Source organism: Herpailurus yagouaroundi, unplaced genomic scaffold (assembly GCF_014898765.1).
Source record: "Herpailurus yagouaroundi ecotype Mexico unplaced genomic scaffold, PumYag 182, whole genome shotgun sequence".
Classification (NCBI taxonomy): domain Eukaryota; kingdom Metazoa; phylum Chordata; class Mammalia; order Carnivora; family Felidae; genus Herpailurus; species Herpailurus yagouaroundi.
The window spans coordinates 51993453-52016495 of NW_024412413.1; the positions used below are offsets into that span (position 1 = coordinate 51993453).

A 23043-nucleotide genomic window follows, 5' to 3' on the forward strand; every position below is an offset into this window, starting at 1 on the left:
CGGGCAGCCGAGTCCAAATATGAGCATGGGAGACGAGCGAGGGAGGACCGCGGAGCGCGCCCGCCGCGGACGGGGCCCGCTGCCCGGCCTCGGCGGCCGCCAACTCCCTCCTCCTCCGAATCCTCCTCCTTCACCGCCGCCGCGAGGCCGCCGGCCGCCGAGCGCGAGCGGGAGGTGGAATCTGACTGCCAGGGCGCATCCCTCTCCAGGGTTGAGGCCCAAGAGCGGAGCCGAGCACCCCACCCAGGTCCCACCTGAGACCCCTGAAGGGGCAGAAAAGAGAGAAACCACCACGAGGAGACCGGACAGCGAACCAGGGACCCGCCGGAGGACGTTTAAGGGGTTTGAGGAGACTGTTGCGTTGCCCCTAATCAGTTGAGAGCTTTGGGTAACGAGGGGATGAAAAGATCTGGCAAATACTTCTCTAAGTGTGGGAGGGTGAGGCTGGAGCGGCACTGTGCATTCAGGTGAGCCATCCAGCACGCAACAAACAGGCGTTGTAATTCTTAAAACCACCCACCCGCATTCCAGGTGAGCGGTCCCTGGACACCAGGTGTGTGTGTTCCGCGGGGTGGGGGTGGGAGGGGGGGGTGGAGGTTCTTAGACAAAATTACAAAGCGACTCTTCCCAAACTAGTATTTGAATACTATATATGGACTTTAGGCAAGCTACTGTGACATCAGTTTTCCTAATAGCTAAATGCTGATGTTGAGACCAGTCGGCCTTTCCTCCACCAACCTCTCACCAGCCCTTACACTGGTTCTGTATTTGCTGTAGCTCCTCTAAAAGGCAGTGTTGAAATTTATTCCAAAGGTGCTACTTCTGATGACCGAAATGTCAGTCCCAGATGTTTAATTACAGGCCCAAGCCAGTAAGTAGTTCCCTGACTTTTCTTTGGCACTGATAACTCCTTCAGTAATCAAGTCCAAATGACCCTTAGCTTTTTAAGACAGCATAATTATGTCTTGATTACTATAATTTATTATTTTTTTTTTTATTCACACTAACGGGACAGGCCCTGGAGATGCAGGATGTTATATGATTACTTATGCGCATTTTAAGATGCTACAGAAATTATTTATTGATGCAAAATTCTTACGGGGTAAATGTCAAACAGATTTAGAGTGGATTATTCTAATATGAACTGAAGGATGGTAATTTGTACATCACACTGCTTGTTTTAAAATGCTTTGTTTGAAAATCAGAAACTTCGAAACAAATTTAATTCCGGCAAAGAATTAAGGCCCACATGTCAAAAGCCAGTCCATTTGCAAGGGGCTCCCCTTAAATCATCTGATACTGACAAGCACAACCTCCCATGAATTACTCCTGGCAAATGGGCGGATTTCAGCCTTCATGTACTAGGGGTGATAATGGGACTAAGGGCAGATGACCTAAGTAAGCTAGGGGCAAATAAACAGCAAGACAGTAAATGAGGGATTTAAAAGACACATGGTATTATCATTCAGTTTAGCTCCCCAGAAGCTGGGCAGTGGGAAGAGGATATTCAGGAAGACTGTCGAGTATTCCCTCCCTTTCCTCTTCTTTGTGTCTTTAACTGTGTATTACATAAGCATCTGTTTTTCTTAATTCCCTTACAACACCTAACATAGTTCTTTGCCCAGAGTCTAAGGAGTTGTTTAAAAAGAAAAGGGGGCGCCTGGGTGGCGCAGTCGGTTGAGCGTCCGACTTCAGCCAGGTCACGATCTCGCGCTCCGTGAGTTCGAGCCCCGCATCAGGCTCTGGGCTGATGGCTCAGAGCCTGGAGCCTGTTTCCGATTCTGTGTCTCCCTCTCTCTCTGCTCCTCCCCCGTTCATGCTCTGTCTCTCTCTGTCCCAAAAATAAATAAACGTTGAAAAAAAAAATTAAAAATAAAATAAAATAAAATAAAAAAATAAAAAAATAAAAAGAAAAGGAAATGAGCACAGTAATTTGTGGACTGACTTACAGGAGCGCTGAGCTGAGTGTAAGGAAAAAGTTGTTTAAAAGGACTGTAATAATTAAGCCATATGTAAAATAGTTTAGTTGGCCTTATATACAAACACGTAAACTCATAAAGAATGCATTGTCATACAACCTAGTTCATATTAGTGTGAGTGGAGAGTGAAGTAATTGTGTTGATTCTGCCAACTTGACAGAAAAGCAGCAGCTGTTGTAAAGGCTTCGAGAAGTCTGTTGAAGAGAGGAGAAAGAGCTAAGGTTACTTGAATGCATGACAAGTGCGGGGAGCTCTGCTGGTGTTTTACACATGGTACTTTATGTAATCCCTACAAACATCTCTGAGCTTATTGTTTTTCATCCCTATTTTACAGCTAAGGAGACTGAGGCATAGATGATAAATTCCGCTACTAGGAAGGGGTGAAGTAGTATGGGGGGATCAAGCCTCATTCCAAAGTCATATCTAGTCTTTTGACTGTACTGATCTGGCCTATTCTCCCTACATTTAAAAGGAAAAAAAAAAGGTACTCAAAAACTATATTCATCGGGCTCTTGCGGTTTGAAGTAACGTGTGCCCTCAAGTTGCCTCAAGTCACAGGGGTAAAGGATACATATGGAAATAAGACCTGAGGCTTAACCGGCTTGTCAGGTCGTCCTTTGTGGGCCTGGGAGGTGGGGGCCTGTGCCTTTGATAGGCATCAGGAACCAGAAAAGTATTACCACATTCTGACCACATTCCTATGAGCTTTGTACCTGGACGACTGAGACTTAAATCACGTATTTCACCACGTTTTCTCTAATGTCTTTTTTATTATGATCTTAATACCAACCGCGGCAACATACTACCTTAAGCATTGTTTGCTTTTCAGACAAAGGACCCACAAGAAGAGGTGACTGCTTCCCCTGCTCCCATCCCTCCCCCTGCCCAGCAATGTGCTGGTAAATAAATGTTGAACAACCAGATCTGGAGGCGGGAGATCTCAGCTGTGACAAAACCCAGTTTATGTGGTGCCAGTGTTCCCACCGACCCACGGCAGAGCTGGGAAGAGATGCGCGCACCAGCTCTCGGGCCTGTAAGGGCCAGCCCTGGCACACCTCTGCATCAGCTCTTTGTCAGATGCCTTCAGAATGCGGCCATAATTCAAGGTGCACAAACAACCGCAGCTCTTTCCATCCTGTTCCCACTTGCTGCCAGTTGTCTGTCTATTATCAAATGACCCCGAGGAGAGAATCTGTCACCATTGTCCTTTTAGGGGAAAGCTCTCCTTGGAGGCTATCTCGAAGCCACTGAGCAGCCCATAGGCTGGCTACCTCTGAGCCAGGTGTCCTCTCCTACTCCATCTGTGGCTAGGATGGACGGCTCACATGCTAGACAACATGGTCACCCATGCTGAAGAAACAGACTGCGTTGCTACCTGCTTAGGGGGTTGTGGTCGGGGCGGCCTCTTTCGAAAGGAGGCTGTAAGCACGACAGGTTTTCAAGCGGTGGTCTCTCTGACGTACTGTTCTCAGCTCTTCAGTGAGATCCTCTCGGCCACTACACAGAGCTTTGGGACAGCTTCTCCGCCACATACCCCAAGGAATATCTTGGGTAGGTGCCAACAACTGCAAACAGGAGAATGGACAGGTTAGGACTGGATAGGATTCAAAAGCCCCTCATTTAGGGGGAGAAACCCTATTAAGTTCAGTGAACATTTATCAAGTGCCGTTGTTTCAAACCAATAGTGATGATTGGAGAGTAAGGAAATCATCTCATAGGAGGATGTCATAGACGATCCAGGAGAAGGGTTTCCAGACTACACTCAATCCAAACTCCACAGATTCTGCTTTCCTAATCTGAGAAGTAGAACGGCGTGACTCAGCTCTGCCGAGAACACTTCTATACTGGTAGAAGCGTGCCCCTTGCCTCAATGTGCTGGGGTGGGAGTGGGGTCGAGGAGAACTATTCTCAACAACGTGAGGGACACAGAGTCAATGCTGACTGGCTCACGGAGACACTTGAAATCTTCTTTTACACAGTGGAAGCCATCCCTTTTGTTAATTCTGGAGATAGTTGATGTATTCCCATGATGGATGCGCTACCTGATTCTCCCAGCTTTGGATAGGTGGCTGCGCTACAACAAACAATAACTATTTTGACAAGATTTTCAATATTGTAGACCATTAAATAATCCTCTCTAGACCAGCAAAGCTGCTTGACTGTTAGCAAGATCGTATCACATAAAGTGATATATGCTACATCAACCATATACACATACAGAAGAAAAGAGAGCGAAGGGGAAGGAGCGAGAATGAACAGTTGAAACTGCACAGGAAAATTCTAATGGGAGACTTGATTCTACTTTCATTCAGTCTCTTAGTGCTTCTTCTGTCGAGAGCATCTAACCCCACAGTGTGCGCATCCAGTGTTTACAGGTATTTTTCGAACCACGCACAACTTGCCCCTAACTGCAAACTACCTCCTTCATATGTTCAGCCAAAGCAGTTGCAATCTGATCCAGTAGTAGAGGAAATCCCGGCTGTGCTGGGCTTTCTGGGAAATGGCATGTTGCTCTCCAAAATGGTCTCCTTACAGGATTTTCTGCAGTAGTTTAACCTCTGCCTAAATTTCACTCTGCGAGCTGCCATTAGAACTTAATCTCATAATCAGATACAGCTCCACTCAGTAGTCAGGGACTTGAGCTTCGGGATCAGATAGATCTAAATTCATGCATGGCCTCCACCATTAAAGCCCATGGGACAATAGGCAAGCTACTTAACTTTGCCTAAGCTTTGACATTCTTTTTTCTTTCTGTAGAATGAAAAAATAAAGATACCACCATGCATGACACTTAGCACAATCCCATGCTACCTATGTACCTATGTCCTTAATAAATATCAATATAATATTAATATTATTAACTTTTATCATCACTTACCAACTTTCAATCACCAGAGTCACTCTTTGCCTTTAAGCTTTATCTGACATGATTTCCTGTGTCTGAAATGACTCATAGTTTCTCTGCACAGCTTAGAGTCCTACATTTTGTATTCATAATCACCTCTTAAGGAAGTCAGTTCAGATTTAATAATACATTCAATGTGTGTTTTCTTCCAATACTTTTTATATTTACATCCACGTTTGCTAATAGTAAATATGTTATCAAATATGTTTTTCAGTCTTTACTTCCTCAAAGTAATCATATTAGAAGGCTGCACACACTGATGAATGATTATTCAAACTGTTTTGTGAAAACCACTTTTAGATTTGCATCAAAATACATGATGAAATTTTTAAAATATCTCCGACACAGGAAAATCATCTTCACATTCATTTATTCAAATATTTACTTATGCTTACTGTGAGCTGGGTAGAAAATAAGATAAGCTGGCAAAGTATTTAGTATGTTTTTTTAATGTTCAAAAAAAATTGTTTTTTTGGCTTAGTTTTGAGAGACAGAGGAAGAGAGAGAATGAGTGGGGGAAGGGCAGAGAGAGAGACACATAGAGAATCCGAAGCAGGCTCCAGGCTCTGAGCTGTCAGCACAGAGCCTGACTCAGGGCTTGAACTCATGGACCAAGAGATCATGACCTGAGCCGAAGTCAGACAGACGCTCAATCGACTGAACCACCCAGGCACCCCTAAGATATTTAGTATGTTAAGGTGGTAACTGCAAATAAGAGAAATAAGGCAGGAAAGGTTGCTAAAAGTCTTGGGGAAATAACATTAAAGACGTACCAGACAGAAGTAAGTCTTGCTGGTGTGTGAGAGAGGAGGAACAGCAAGCAAAAAGTCCACACCCAACGCACCCTGCCCTGTAGGAGGACCATCCAGGAGGCTGGCATGGGGAGAAGAGGGTGAAAGGGGACTGTGGTGAGAGCATCAAAGGTTGTGGCCCCAGAGGCAATCAGGTAAGGTCTTATGGACCATTTATAAGGACTTTGGCTTCTTCGTAGTGAGATGGGAAGCTCTGATGGGCTTTACACACCAGAGTGACATAGTCTTATTTACACTTTAACAGAGAACTTTGGCTCCTCTGTCAAGGCGTGCAGAGACAAAAGGGTAGACCAGGTGAGAGAGAATGGTGATTTGGGTAGGGAAGCAGTGGACGTAGCAAAAAGGTATCAAACTGAAGATATATTTGAAATGTGGGGCCCACAAGATTTGCTAATATACCAAATGTAAGGTTTGAAAGAAAGAAAAGAATGTCTCTAAACTTTTTTTTCTTTTTTTCCCCCCTGAGCATTACAGAATTGACATTTCATAAGATACATATTAAGTGTGAAATGGCTTTTAGACACACAAGATAATGTTCATCTGGGTGACTAAATATGAAAGTTATATGTATAGAGGGTGGCTGGGCTGCAGATATAGAAATGATATTCAAGCCATGAGAAGTCCATAGATTTTCTTTTTAAACTGTTGGTGACTATGTAAATTGGTGCGGCCATTTGTAGAAAACAGTATGGAGATTCCTCAAAAAATTAAAAATAGAACTACCCTACAACCCAGGAATTGCTCTACTGGGTATTTACTCAAAAAACACAGAAACATTAATTCAAAGGGTTACTTGCACTCTTACGTTTATTATACAATAATATACATTATACATTATACAATAGGCAAGCTATAAAAGCAGCCCAAATGTCCATTGATTGATAAACAGGAAAAGAAGAAGTGGCATATTTCAGCCATAAAAAAAAAAAAAAAAAGAATAAATTCTTGCCATTTGCAACAACACAGATAGAGCTAGAGAGTATAATGCTGAGTAAAATAAGTCAGAGAAAGACAAATACCATATGATTTCACTGGAATTTAAGAAACAAATGAGCAAGGGGGGGAGACAAATCATAGACTCTTAACTACAGATGGTTATCAGAGTGGGGGGGGTGGGAGTGGGATGGGGGAAGAAGGGGCTGGAGATAAAGAGTGCACTTATAATGATGAAAAAAATAATTATTTTTTTTTTAAAGGGAGGCTAAAGAGATAGGAAAAGTATGGAGGACTGGGAGGCAAATGAAGTTTTATTTTTATTTTTTTGAGAACACATTTGTGGAAAAAGACAAAATTTAGAACCAAGCAGAATCGATGAATAACCAAATTAAGTTATTCCCTTTTTATGCTTTTAAGTGAGTAAACATAAAATATTAATGATTTTGTGACTTATAAATGAGCTCTGAAACACCCTGACAATCTCTAAATATTTGAGGAATAGTAGCAATGGAACACAGGTATATTCCACCATTGTGACCACATTAAAAAGCCATCCCTATAGGTCAAATGGCCAAACATCCAATCGTTGTGATATGTAACTGACAGCTAAATGACAAGGTCCACCAGACAGAAGGGAATGAGAACATCTCTTCAGGGTTGGGAGAGAAACCTTTTTGAGGCTTAAATATATACAAAGCTTATGGGGCACCTGGGTGGCTCAGTCGGTTAAGCATCCAATTTCAGGTCATGATCTCTCGGTTCCTGGGTTCGAGCCCCACGTTGGGCTCTGTGTGTGCTGCTGACAGCTCAGAGCCTGGAGCCTGCTTTGCATTCTGTGTCTCCCTCTCTATCTGCTCCTCCCCCACTTGTGCTCTGTCTTTCCCTCTCTCAAAAATAAACATTAAAAAAATTTTTTTAAATATTGTTTAATATATTGTATCAAAGTTGATTTTATATTTTTCAATACTGGTGGTCCATAAAAGTAGACAGAGAAATCAACTTCAGTTGGCAGATGGCTATTCAAACTCTGGCTATGCCATGTAATTGTTTTACAATTCACATCTCTGGGATTTAGTGACCTTGTCTTTGAAATGAAAGTAATAATGCCTGACCTGCTGCCTATCCTGCAAGATGTTGGCAGGAGTTGAATGATATGAGGGGGCTTTCAACCTACTGATGTCTAAAGGAAAAGTCATCATTGAGGCAAGGTGCATGTTTCTAAACTCACCCACTTTTGTTTCTTTGTATAAGCCACAGTTCTTCACATAGCTCAAAGATGCCTCTTTGAGATTCTGTTAAAAGAGAAAGGTTCACCAAGGAAATGCATAACACACACACACACAAAATCTAGTATAAAATTGCACAGTGAAAATCGCTTTGGAAAGCAACGGAAGCATCATACTTTCTTGTGTGGAAGAGAAACATAATGAAAACAGCAGTTTTTAAAAATTTAGTGTGTAGCAGGCTATGAGGGGAAATCAGAAGAGTAGAGCTGGGAAGGCCACCCAGGCAGGTGCAGATACCCAGATTGGAGGTAGAGTCCCTAGTCTAAGATATTAGCAGTAAGACTAGAGATAAACAAGGTGTCATGGTAGGAAAAGAGTTGCCAGAAAAAAATGCAGGATACCCAGATAAATCTGAATTCTAAATGAACACCAGATAATTTTTAGTATATCCTAAGTATTTCATGGAGCATTATTTATAGTTTATCTGAAACTCAGTTTAATTGGGAAGCCTATATTTTTCATCCTCATATTTTTCCGAGGCAGATTCTGAAATAAAATGTGTGCAATGTGACCACTGTGAAAGGGAGAGAAAGTCATCAAGAGCTAGTCCAGCTCTTTTGTGGCTCCTGAAGAGATCCATAAAGATGTCAAATAGTTCTTTACAGACCTATTTATTTACCAGCCAGGGCATGAACTTTACTAATATTGTGGCTTTATTCTATTCTCGATATTTGGGTTTTATACCATCCAGTACAATCTATATGAACGTGTGTGTGCACGCCTGCTTAATGTGTGGGTTAATCAGCAAAGAAACCACCAGCTCACAGCTGCCTGGAGAGAATTACTGAATAAGAAACATGAATTGGAGGACCCACAGTCAGTTTGTCTATCATCCTCCACCTACATGTATGCATACACATGTACACACATATGCTCAGACAAGGACGTCCCTTTCAGTGGAGGAATAGGGGGAGTTGAAAGATTCAGAGAAGGAAGGCTTTTTGAGGTGGTAATACAGAACTGAAAGCAAGGCAGACAGGAGCATTCGGGAGGGTGACTTTCTCTGTCTAAAAGGTCCCAACCCTTGAGATCTTATCCCCTGGGAGATGCAAGTGAAAACCCAAAATAGTGCTGCAGAGCTTTAACCTGTATCTCTCCTACTTAATGATGCTGCCTGAAATCTCCTTCACCAGGTGCTAGTGTCTCACCCATGGAGGCTGAAAGGTCAAAATGACAAGGAGAAAGCAGCCTGGTTTCAACCCACTCCTTTTGTAAACAGAGGGGCAGACTAGGATTCGGAACTGATGATCACGCGTACCCAAGAACAGCCCATGGTAAAACCAGAAGGCCCACAGTGCATACGGCTGGGGAGCATTCTGGAGAAGACAGGTGGAGGAAATACTAAGGTCAGCCTTGATGATCGACCCGTGGCTTAGCGAAGGCTGCCTCGGAGCAGAAGTGACTATTGCGAACTTTGGGATAATAGAGCTGTGGAGCGAGATTTGAATTCTACTACTGAATTCTCAACAGTAATAGAATATTGAAAAGGAAAGTCTTCTTTTGCGACTTCCCATAGTGTAATAAGTGCTTCATAAATAAATACTGTTGACTGACCCTTCAGATGGGGTTAGGTGGATAGGGGATTGTTGAAGGGGGAAGGAGAGAGGTGGTTAAGGGAGGTTTATGCATGTCTAACTCTCATGGGAAAAACCAATGGAAACTATCAAACAGAACTATCATCAACTTAGCTTTCCACAGTGGCATAAAAGGAAAAAAAAAGGGAAAAAGAAGTTCTTTCTAAATACCATTATATTCTGGTCCCAGTGGTAACAGATAATTATAACTAGAACTACAAGTAAAATTGGCTTGATTAACAAAAATAAGTAATTCTTCGGCATCTAAAGCTCTGAAAACTCAAGATACTTAGTGAAAAGAAACCCCAAAAGACATTTACTATAGTGTTCGAAGTAAAAGCAAAGCATTAAAACAATAAAAACATGTTCCAAATGAATCAAATGATGCTCAGCTAATTTCATGTTACTTCACATCAATAAAGAAAAATACAACAAGAAATCTACACCTTCAGTAAGCCTATGTTATAAATATGAATGAAATAGCTCTGAACTATTTCCAACTTTGCCTCTCAAATTCCTTCGGTCTGATGGTAGAACATATTATTTCCTGTTCCCATACTCCGTGGGAAGTGGCACACCCACTTCAATCTTCGTCATTTGTTTCCTGTATCAGCATTCATGGGAAGAATTGTTTTGGTGCTGCCTACCCTAGGTTGCTCACTCAGGTCCAGAAGCCATCTGGCAATGATTCACAAACTTTTGTGAGAATTACCTGGAGAGCCTGTCACTATCCTGGGATCTTTCCCAGATACAGTGATTCAGCAGGTTTGGTGAAGGATACAGGAATCTGCATTTCTAATAGTACCCTAGATGATTCTAAGACAGGTGGTCCACATGTTTGAGAAATTCTGGTTTAACCGGAGTAATTTTCATTTCTACCTTCCAACCGAGGAGGGTAAGTTTCAACCTCTCCTTTCTATAATGCCCATAACAGAGGTAGACAGGATTATGGGAAAATACATAAGGGCACATACAACACAGCTTTCATGACCTTTACAAAACATATATGCTCATTCATAATCCAAATAATCAGGAAATTCAAAGAATTTTCATTTTACCCTGTACTGAGGTTCATTATGAAATGAGACACTGTGGGGCGCCTGGGTGGCTCAGTCGGTTAAGCGTCTGACGTCAGCTCACGGCACAATCTCATGGTTTGTGAGTTCGAGCCCCACGTCGGGCTCTGTGCTGACAGCCCAGAGACTGGAGCCTGCTTCAGATTCTGTGTCTCCCTCTCTCTCTGCCCCTCCCCTGCTCGTGCTCTGTCTCTGTTTCTCAAAAATAAATGCTAAAAAAAATAAAATCTGAGACCCTTGTATTAAGAAAAAAAAAAGGAGGCACTGAAAGATTCCGAGCTGCTTCCTGAGCCATCAATGATTAAATTAAGCTCCCCAGAGTTGTAGTGCTGTGAATATTTTATTGTATTCTTTGAAAAGTGGTTATTTTTAAATCAGAATATAACTCTTAGGTAACTAAAATAACTAAATTCATCAAGACATATCTTTAAAAATTACTCCAGGTAAGTAGGAATTTTCTGTACCCATCTCTCTATTACTAGAATATGATATACCAAATTATAAGTACATATTTTTTCTGAACATAATGAAAATAGCATACCTCTCTAAACATTTCAGCTACGTGAGGCAACATTTATTCTACCGATCTCCAAATATGATAAGGTTGTCTTATAACTAAATAGTATTTGAAGTACATTCAGCTGCCCTTGAGGAAAACCAGGAAAAGCAATTTTGATTTTTCCATGTTATTAAAGCATAGTGGAAAATGAAAATGGTAATTTTGTATATAATTAGACTCAGTTTTATTACTTTTACTTTTTATTTAAAAAAAAATTTTGGGGGGCACCTGGGTGGCTCAGTCGGTTAAGCGTCCGACTTCGGCTCAGGTCATGATCTTGCGGTCTGGGAGTTCAAGCCTCGTGTCGGGCTCTGTGCTGACAGCTCAGAGCTTGGAGCCTGCTTTGGATTCCGTGTCTACCTTTCTCTCTCTCTGCCCTTCCCCTGCTCATGCTCTCTCTCTCTGTCAAAAATAAATAAACATTAAAGAATAAAAATTAAAAAAAAAAAAATTAAAAAAAAAAAATAAATTTTTTGGGGGGGGGGCGCCTGGGTGGCTCAGTCAGTTAAGCGGCCGACTTGGGCTCAGGTCATGATCTCGCAGTCCGTGAGTTCGAGCCCCGCATCTGGCTCTGTGCTGACAGCTCAGAGCCTGGAGCCTGTTTCAGATTCTGTGTCTCCCTCTTTCTCTGACCCTCCCCTGTTCATGCTCTCTCTCTGTCTCAAAAGTAAATACATGTTAAAAAAATAATAATAATAAAAATAAAAAATAAAAAAAATTTTTTTAACATGTGTTCATTTTTGAGAGTGAGAGAGACAGAGCATGAGTGGGGGAGGGGCAGAGAGAGAGGGAGACACAGAATCCCAAGCAGGCTCCAGGCTCTGAGCTGTCATCACAGGGCCCGACGCAGGGTTCGAACCCACGGACCGTGAGATCATGGCCTGAAGTCAGAGGCTGAAGTCAGAGGCTTAACCTACTGAGCCACCCAGACGCCCCTAGACTGAGTTTTATTGAGATATGACATACAATACTTTCTGAAACTGAGGTTTTATTTAAATGTGAAACCATGTAAAATTTACAATGACGAATAACAGAAGGGGTGGACACACAACACTCGTGGCTAGCTCTTCCAATGTGAGAAGACGATTCAGCCCACAATACTGGCCACAGAAACAATGTCTCCTGCTCACTGTCTGCTTTTCACTCTTCTCTGTTGCTCCTGGTACCTTCCAGGGAGGTACACCATACAACTGAGCCTCATTATTACCGGACGTGTATTGCATAAAATTAATTTCTAAGACTTCTATAGTTAAAAGATTATACCAGCCTTTATGTCTGGAGTCACAGTAAGGAACATTCTAATAACACAGGACTGATTGTGGACAATCATTTTCAAGATTTACTGGCTTCCATTGGTGAAACACAACATCCCAGTCAGGCGCTGACACCACTCTAATGACCTACACTACTACCCTAGTTCCAGTGATAATTCTTGAACACTATCATAGCTGAGATCTGAACCTCAATGTTATTCATATTGAGAAAAATAAATTCACACTTAGACTTTCTACCTTTTTGAAGCAGAAACACTTGAGTATAAAAAGGAAGAATTTGGGGACAAAATAGTTAGAAAAAAATAACAATAAAATGCATTTCAGAGAGATGAGAAGACTAAAAAGGTATACCATTTCAAGTAAAATAAAATGGGAGAATACATTAGTTTCAAAAGAACAAAGACAGTTAATAGTGAAGAACAACAAAAGCTTGTTTCAGAAATGGAAGGAACCACTGGGTGGTTCAGTTAAGTGACCGACTTTGGCTCGGGTCATGGTCTCAAGGTTCGTGAGTTTCAGCCCCACATTGGTCTCTCTGCTGTCAGCATGGAACCTGCTTTGGATCCTCTGTCTCCCTCTCCCTGTCCCTTTCCTGCTCTCTCCCTCACGCAAAAATAAGCATTTTAAAACATATATATTTTTAAGAAATTTAAAAAAAAAAGAGTCATTTAGAAATGAAGGAAGAGGGGTACCTGGGTGGCTCAGTCGGTTAAGCGTCCAACTTCAGCTCAGGTCATGATCTCACAGCTTGTGAGTTCGAGCCCCGCGTCGGGCTCTGTGATGACAGCTCGGAGCCTGGAGCCTGCTTCGGATTCTGTCTCCCTCTCTCTCTCTGCCCCTCCTCCACCTGCACTCTGTCTCTGTCTCTCAAAAATAAATAAACATTAAAAAAAAAATGAAGGAAGAAGTCAAAACAGGTTTCCAAACTGCACCCAATAGGGACACACTAGAGAACTTACAATTAATGTTTATTTTAGGGTTTTGGTACATAATTTTTATCAGATTTAGGAAGTTCCCTTCTGGTTTGTTAAAAGTTACTTTTTTACAAAAAGATATATGGATGTAGAATTTTATTAGATGGTTTACTGCATCTATATGAGACGATCATATTTATTTCATGTATTCTGTTAATGTGACAAATTATATGGATTTTTCTAATGTCAGACCAGCCCCGCATTCCTCCTGGATAGATCCAACTTGGTCATGGTGTATACTTACTTGTGTATTGCAGAATTTGGTTTGCTGGCCATTTTGGTTTGGGGATTTTTGCATCTTTGTTCAGTGAAATCGGCCTAGAAATTTTCCCTTTCTGTTTTCTGCATCAAGGCTGTGCTCATCATGAGTATCTCCCTCCCCCACCCCCGACCTTTTTCTATTTGCTGGAATAGAGAATATGTAATTTAAAAAGGGAAGCACTGAAGAGATGATAAATTTTGAAAGGTCTCTCTTACGCATGATCACTGTTTGAGTGACTACGTTGAAGAAGAGCAAAGGGACATTAGAAATAAATCACATTTTCAAGTAGTTGCTCTCATAGACCTTGATTTAGAATCCCAACAGGGATATTACATGATGGGCCTTTGACATTGTTTCGTTTCATTCTCTCCATTACACAATTATCATTGTTGTAACAATGAGGAAACTGAGTCTTACGACCACTTAAATAACTTGCTTAGGGTCATACAACTGAAGGGTCAAAGCTGAAATTGGAGCATGGGTCTCACTCCAGAGCCTGTGCTCTTGAGCACCCCTCCTTTTTTCTTTTCTTTTTGATCCCTCAATGCAGGGATCCAGGGTTTTGGAAGACTTTTCACACACCTGCTGACAGTAATAACCCACAGGTCTGCAGCCAAAATAAACACAGCTCTTTTCCAAAGTGCTGAAATTACAGAAAGTCTAAAATGCCTGAGCTTTGTTGCCAAAGGTTGGTAACGATTCAAAATATACTAATAGGGGAGATCAAATTAAGAAAATAGACTATAAACAATTATGCAAATCCTAATTAAGGTAAACATTTTAAATATATGTAATAAATGTTCATGGAGAAGTTTTGTAAAATACGTATGTAATCCAACACATTGGGCTTCACTGCTAAATTTTGGAGTATCTCCCTCCAATTGCATATATTTAGTATATGCCTTTCACGCTAGACACAGTTTTTCATTTCTAACAATTCTGATATAGAAACTGATTTTAGAAGCAAAGGTGTCTAAAAAAAAAAAATCACTGACAAAGTTACAAAAGAAAAGATTGCTATCTGCATGAAGTCCAGTTTCGGCCAGAGGACCGATGTTTGCTTACTTGGGGGAACTTACCAATTGTGAGCATGACATTTTCTCTCTGCTTGAAGTTTTTTGGATCATGGTGGTGGTAGGAATTAGAACCACGCTCTGAATGGGGACCAACTCGTTTCTTTGCTGTCCCTTTCCAGAGACAAGTCTACTTCTCATTTATTCTGACTCGGCCTACCTTTATGCCAGGGTCTTCTAAGATTTCGTATCTTGGGTGTTATTTTTATTGTTTTCTTTCTTAGTGCCAGAGAAAATGATGCCTCTTCCAAATAATAGCATCTTAGATGAAATATAGTATATTTGAAATAACGTACATCAATTTAAGCAGCCTACAGACAACATTTTCCATACCGTATGTATTCTCCAAAGACATTATTTTAGTGATTACCCAGGATTCCATATTATAATCCATAATCCATTATTCTCATTTTTGTAGAATTCAATTGCTTCTCATTTTTCACAGTATAAGGCTGTGATGAATGTCATTTCATGTATCTTCATGCCATTTCTGATCATTTCTTCAGACCAAACTCCTAAATTAAAGCATAAGGCCTAAGGTATGAAGATTAAGACATTTTTTAATGTATTGCCAAATTGACCTATAAAAATGCTCATCACTTTACATAACTACCAGCATTTATATAAGGGGCCTATTTCCCCTAAACTTAAATAATATCTGTCAAATTTCTTATGTAATAAAAAACTTTCTCAATTGTTCATTAATTCGTATTTATTTCTGTGGCTGGATGTTTCACATTAGTTGCTCATTTACAGCTCCTCATTTGTGGATCATCTCCAAATGTCATTTGGCTATTTTTCTATCAGGATGTTAGTCTTTTATGTTAGAATGATTTTTATTTGTAGAATGCTATTGCACTGTTGGTGGGAATGCAAACTGGTGCAGCCACTCTGGAAAACAGTGTGGAGGTTCCTCAGAAAATTAAAAATAGACCTACCCTATGACCCAGCAATAGCACTGCTAGGAATTTACCCAAGGGATACAGGAGTACTGATGCACAGGGGCACTTGTACCCCAATGTTTATAGCAGCACTTTCAACAATAGCCAAATTATGGAAAGAGCCTAAATGTCCATCAACTGATGAATGGATAAAGAAATTGTGGTTTATAGACACAATGGAGTACTACGTGGCAATGAGAAAGAATGAAATATGGCCCTTTGTAGCAACGTGGATGGAACTGGAGAGTGTGATGCTAAGTGAAATAAGCCATATAGAGAAAGACAGATACCATGTTTTCACTCTCATGTGGATCCTGAGAAACTTAACAGAAGTCTATGGGGGAGGGGAAGAAAAAAAAAAAGAGGTTAGAGAGGGAGAGAGCCAAAGTATAAGAGACTCTTAAAAACTGAGAATAAACTGAGGGCTGATGGGGGGTGGGAGGGAGGGGAGGGTGGGTGATGGGTATTGAGGAGGGCACCTGTTGGGATGAGCACTGGGTGTGGTATGGAAACCAATTTGACAATACATTTCATATTTTAAAAAAACATAAAAAAAAAGAATTGTTACTGCAAATCATATATGCTGCTGTGTCTTCCCATTTGCTTGTTTTTAAATTTCTTAGAATTTTTAGATGTGCTGATCATTTTTGTTTCAATATAACCATATGTAGCATTTTTCTTTCCGATTTCTTTCTTTGTTTCTGTGCTAAACCCTACATCAAATGTTTTCCTCTAACTTTTCTTTTATGACTATTGCTCAACTCTTCCTTCCTCCTGGAAATTATCTAGGTATGTGTAAAGGACCAGAAACAAGTAAAAACTGCACAAGGCTCTTACTAATGTAAATTGATGATATGATCTAATGTGAAAATAGAACGAGGGTGAATTCAGATTCAGGAAAAAGTCTAATCTGCCCCCTCAATCCATTTTCTGCTACAATCTATTTTCTTCCCTAAACCAGATGACTCTGTTTGCATAATGATACTATTCATGTTCCCGTTGTTTACAGCTAATTGCTTATAACAGTGCTCCCCAGAATTTTTTTTTTTTTTTTTTTTTTACTTCATGGCATAGAAAGAAAAGGAAAAGCATTGTACACTGCACAGTTAAATGGGAGAGGCTACATAACAGCTGCCAGAGTTAAGGAGGCCTTGAGCTCCACCACTCGAAGGGCACGTTAGCACATCCGTAACCTGTGGCATAACACTTGAGAAGGTTTGTTACGGAAGGGCTCGGCTACTTATCAGGTTCCTCTGATAAGATTTCCTTCTCTGCTGATATGTTGCTAGGCTTCTGTAAAAAAGAAAGCCCTGGGGCGCCTGGGTGGCGCAGTCGGTTGAGCGTCCGACTTCAACTCAAGTCACGATCTCGCGGTCCGTGAGTTCGAGCCCCGCGTCGGGCTCTGGGCTGATGGCTCAGAGCCTGGAGTCTGTTTCCGATTCTGTGTCTCCCTCTCTCTCTGCCCCTCCCCCGTTCATGCTCTGTCTCTGTCTCAAAAATAAATAAACGTTAAAAAAATAAAAATAAGTAAAAAAGAAAGCCCTGAACAAAATAAGCATCAGGAAACTATCCTCCTGCCCTTTTGTTCTGGACCTTGCCATGGCAAGGAGAGGATACTATATGTGAAGAAGACAACACAATACTTTTTGTGTTATTGGGGCATATGAAACTTGCAGGACTCAAAGGCCCTGGCATTAGTTACATTAAGGTTCTTAGTCTCTTAATTTTATTGAATGATCTACTTTTCCTGATTTTTAAAGTCACCTTAAAAAAACTTTTTAATGAAAAAAAAAGTCACCTTTATCATACAATGCTTTTTAAAAAAATATATAATTTATTGTCAAATTGACTAACAGTGTGTAAAGTGTGCTCTTGGTTTTTGGAATTCCCATGGTTCATCACTTACATACAACACCCAGTGCTCGTCCCAACAAGTGCCCCCCTCAGTGCCCATCACCCATTCCCCCTCTCTCACTCCTCCATCAACCCTCAGTTTGTTCTCTGTATTTAGGAGTCTCTTATGGTTTGCCCCCTTCCCTCTCCGTTTGTAACTATTTTTTTTCCCCTTCCCTTCCCCCCATGGTCTTCTGTTAAGTTTCTCAAGTTCCACATATGAGTGAAAACATTATCATACACTGAATTCATATATACCAAAGTGTCCTCATAACTCAAGTATTCATTGACCATGCAATCTGTTATTGATGTTGAGTCATAACATAAAATACTCTTTCTTAAAAGGGCCTCTTTTCATATATTTCTCTGCTTTACAGTATCATCTATGTTAATGCCTGTGTTTGCCAGTGTCTTCCAGACTGTCATTCAAAAATACAATGCAAGTGCAATGAAAATTCATTACAAAGTGAGCTAGCAAATCTCACAAAATATGTCAGATTTCATGAAGTTGATAAAGATGATGGAGAACTGTTCAAATCATGAGCAGAGCTAAGAATGTGTCAGTGCAGCTTGCAATCAAAGGGCAGAAGCCAAGGCCAAAAGGGCAACGACACAAGAAGTGTATAAAGGTATGGTCTGATTAGAAAGAAACCCTTACAAAAATGAAGTCTAGGATATTTTTGAAAAATGATTCAATTAAGGAGGAGAAATCAAACATGAAATGAAAATTAGAATTTCATGTTTCAAGTAATTTTGTCAAGAAAAATGCCAAAAGTTATTTCTAAAAGTTAAAATATGGGGCGCCTGGGTGGCTCAGTCGGTTAAGCGTCCAACTTCAGCTCAGGTCACGATCTCGCGGTCTGTGAGTTCGAGCCCCGCGTCGGGCTCTGGGCTGTTGGCTCAGAGCCTGGAGTCTGCTTCCGATTCTGTGTCTCCCTCTCTCTCTGCCCCTCCCCCGTTCATGCTCTGTCTCTCTCTGTCTCAAAAATAAATAAACGTTAAAAAAAAAATAAAAATAAAATAAAAATAAATAAAAGTTAAAATATTTAGAAGTTAACTTCATTATATAGAAAATAAGTTTATTTTTATATTTTTAGCAAAATATTTCAAGTTAATTTTAGTAAAACTAATTATTAAAAAATTTGATCCTTGATTTAAGTGGATTTAATGTAAGTGACCTTCTGGTACCAGTTATACTCGGTAATTATCTGTTTCAAGGTATTAATTGTCTACTCCTATATTTGTGTTACAGTATTAACACAGATTTAATTTGCTTTCATACTGATAGGGCCAGTCTCTGCTTTTCAATCATATTTTAACTTTAAAAACTTACTCTTTTTTGTTTATCCTTTTAGCTGATATCATAGAAATTCATTTAAAAGCCCTAGAAATTAATTTAAATCTATTGGAATCTTTATTGGAATTCATTAAACCTCTTTACTAATTTAGTTAGAATTAGATAGTGTATTTGCAATTTTCAGCATTTCTATCAAGGAAGAATGATACATATCTCCATTTATTTGTTTTCCTTGATCTCTTTTAGGAAAGTTTTCCTCACATAGGTCTTATATATTTCTTGTTGAATTTATTCACAGGTGATATCAGTTTACCTATCTATTAAATCACCATCGAAAAAAGAATATCTCCATTGAACCAAGGCACCAATCACAAGAGTGAGATTACTTTTCTTTAAAGAACACAAGTGATTTTCAAGGACAGGGGCAATAAGGAAGGGATAAGGTAAGAACTTATTTCCAGCAATAGAATGGAACGACAGACTGAATAAACCTCTCATCATAAAATATCTTTCAGAGGCACCTGGGTGGCTCAGTTGGTTAAGCGTCTAACTTCGGCTAGGTCATGATCTTGCAGTTCTTGAGTTCCAACCCCATGATGGGCTCTATGCTGACTGCTCGGAGCCTGGAGCCTGGCTTGGATTCTGTGTCTCCCTCTCTCTCTCTGCCCCTCCCCTGCTCGCACTCTGCCTCTCTCAAAAATAAATAAACATTAAAAAAAATTTTTTTAGATAAATGAATAAAACATCTTTTATACTGGATTAAACATGAAAAACATCCCTTTAAGTCAATTACTGATCTGGCAATAATGTAAGGGAAATTCTTCGAGGCCCATAACAAAACAAAAGCAGAAGATCAAAGATTTGATCAAGTATGGGAGGCAGTTATGGCCCAAAGAGTATCCGTTGATGTCTGGTCACCTAGTTTTTAACAGCAGGATATACATTCTTCGCAAGTTCACACAGAACATTCCTCAGGATAGACCAAATGCTAGGCCATAAAATAAGCTTTAAAAAGTTTAAAGGGACTGAAATCAAACAAAATATGTTATCCAATCACATGGAATGAAATTAGAATCAGTAACCGAAAGAAATATGAGGAATTCACAAATATGTGTAAGTGAAATAAGCTTCTAAATAACCAATGGGCCCGAAAAGAAACCAAAAGGAAATTAGAATACTTTGAGATGAATCAAAATGAACACCCAATATACCAAAACTTATGAGATGCAGCTAACACAGTACTTAAAAGAAAATTGGCAGCTGTAAATGCCCATGCTAAAAAAAAGATAGAAAAGAAAGAAAAGATTTCAAATCAATAACCAAAACTACACTGGAAAAAAAAGAGCAAAATAAACCCAAAGCAAGCAGAAGGAAAGAAATAAAAGACTAGGGTGGAAAGACACGGAGAATAGAAAAATAATAGACAACATCAACAAAACCAAAAGTTGATTCTTTGAAAATATCAACACGTCAAACTTGTAGCTAGACTGACCAAGAAAAAAGGAGAAAAGACTCAAATGATTAAAATCAGTAAAGAGGGGGCATTACTACTAACATTACAGAAATAAAGATTATAAGGGAATGCTATGAACAACTCTATATACACCAAGAAATTGAATAGATTAAATGTAAAAATTCCTAGGACAGAAGCCACTAAAACTAACCTAAGAAGAAAGAGAAAATTTTAATAGACCTATATTAAGTGAAAACATTGACTTAGTAATCAAAAAACTACCTATGAGGGCCAGGCCTAATGACATCAATGGTGAATTCTACCAAACATTTAAAATATGAAATCTTTCCACTTGCCATAACATGGATGGAGCTAGAGAGTATTAGTCTAAGCATAATGCTAAGTGAAATAAGTTAGAGAAAGACAAATCCCATATGATTTCATTCATATGCGGAACTTAAGAAACAAAACAAATGAGCAAAGGGCGGGGGGGGGCCAGAGGACCAGGCATAAACCATTTCCTCATCAGAATTTCTCAAATGTCACAGTAAAAAAGAAAGAAAGTTATTTCAAGAATATGTAAGCGAAAAATCTTAATCAGGAAATGCAAATTAACCTCACAAAGGGCTCCTTTATACCCAGGATTGTCAACCTTGGATGTGCCATCAGGATCACCTGAAGGATTTGTGAAAACACAGATTACTAGGCCCCAACTCCAAAGTTTCTGATTCAACAAGTCTAGGTGGGGCCCAATAATTTGCTTGGAATAACAAGTTCCCATTCAATGCTGCTAACTTGAGAACTACACCTTTTGAGCATTACTGACCTAGAGAAACTTGAATGTGTGCAGCAGGAAATATGTTCAAGCATGAATGTTCACAGCTACCTTAATTATAATAGTAAAAAACTGAAAACAATCTCAGAGCTACTTGAATAAATTGTGGCATATTTCACAATAGAATACTACACAGCCACAACAATTAATGAGAGCTACGTGCATCTGTACAGATGAATCTCAATGACGATGTTGAACAAAAAGTCAGTGAAGTAAGTATGCATTTGATTCTATTCATAGAGAGGTCAAAAGCAGTAACAAACAATATAGTATTTAGAGATTCATACATATGTGGCAAAATTATAATGAAAAATAAAGAATTATTAACACACAATTCAGAATAATGGTTATCTGGGAGTCGGAAAGGAGAGAGAAGCATCAGGCAAAGGCAGAGATGTGCTTCCAAGTTAATATTCTAAATCTTAAAATGATGCTATGCTTCAAAATATAAATAAAATATAAACTTTCAATAGATTCTTACAGGTGTAAATTATTTCATAATAAGTAAAAAAGGAGGCAATGACCAGCAACGTCCCACGATGCTAAGAGTTCAAGAAAGATGAAGCTATAGAAACAACTCTTGAATTTGGCAAAAGGAAGTTTTTGGTGCTCTGGAGGAGCAGTTTCAGAGGAACTGAAGAAGCCAAAATAGAGCAGACTACAAGAAACTACACCACAAGCAACTGCCGAAAACAGTAAGAGGAGTGCAAATCAAGTATTTCAGAAATGCACCTAGAAGGAATAACTTCTAGCTAGAAATAATCAGAAACGCTTCCTGGAGGAGACATTTGTATCACATTTTACAGGATGGGCAAGGTTTGGGTCTATGGAAACCGGAAATGAGGATGTCTCGAGCAAAACAAACGATACAACGGTGCCAGTAGAAGTGGAATCAAGCGACAGTGACTGTGCCCAGGAAAGACAGCAGCGCAATTTAGCTGGAGTCTACTGGTAGTCGAAGCGGGATTTAGCTAGAAAGGAACAGGCCGGTCTAGACCTGCACTGTAACCATGGCCGACACTGGCTACACATGGCTACTGAGGATTTAAAATACGGCTACTAGAGCTGAAGAACTGAAGTTTTCATCTGAATTAATGTAAACTTAAAAAGGGATACCTGATTCAGTTATAGGAAAACGTCTTACGGAAGTTTGGAAGAACCTGCGTATGTGAATCTACTTTTTCCAACTGTAAAGGTTACAAAATCTAAATATAGATCAAGTGTTTTCAGTGAAAATGTAGTATCTGAATTGAGATGGGCTGTTAATAAGGTGACCAACTGTGTAAGTTTTAGCACTGTAAGTCCTACAACACAGGGTCATGCTAGCTGTAAGTGTAATATATATAGTAAAACCTCGGATTGTGACTAACTTGTTCTGCGAGTGTTCTGCAAGACGAGCAAACGTTTCTAATAAATTTTAACTTGATAAGGGAGCAAGGTCTTGCAATACGAGTAGTCCATTACTCCGAACATCACATGATCACTACTGAGCCAGTGGTTCTTCTTTCTCTCTGTCTCTCTCACTGCAGGATTGTGGGTGATAGTCTCCGATGCTCAGATGCTCAGTCTCAGGCCACGGTGACCACCAATGAACTGATGGATCTGCATCTTGAGCAACAGCAAGATATTATGGAGGAGGAGGTCTTGTCTGCAGAGGAGAAAAAGGCGGAGGAAACTCTCACCTCAAATGAGATCAGGGAGATGTGTAAAATGTGGGAAACAGTGCAATTCTGTAGAAAAGCACCACCTGAATAAGGCTGTAGCAATGAGAGCAATGAACGTTTAACGACAATGTAGTATCACATTTCCACGAAATCCTCAAAAGGAGGCAAAAGCAAGTGTCACTGAATAGGTTCCTTGTTAAAGCTGCACCAAAAGAAAAAGATTCCATTGAGCCAAAAGACAGCAGTGATT

The 23043-nt window shown here is 40.0% G+C and overlaps 1 long non-coding RNA gene across 2 annotated transcripts; it reads left to right on the forward strand.

Annotated features, from left to right (window-relative positions):
• Positions 1-23: 23 nt before the first annotated feature.
• Positions 24-23038, forward strand: LOC121040807 (uncharacterized). Of its 2 annotated transcripts, XR_005795455.1 has the most exons (5): positions 24-531; positions 2809-4354; positions 9052-9316; positions 19140-19284; positions 22659-23038. It is a non-coding gene; the product is annotated as an uncharacterized LOC121040807 (long non-coding RNA). The 2 variants fall into 2 exon arrangements; XR_005795456.1 differs by lacking the exon at positions 19140-19284.
• Positions 23039-23043: the final 5 nt, after the last annotated feature.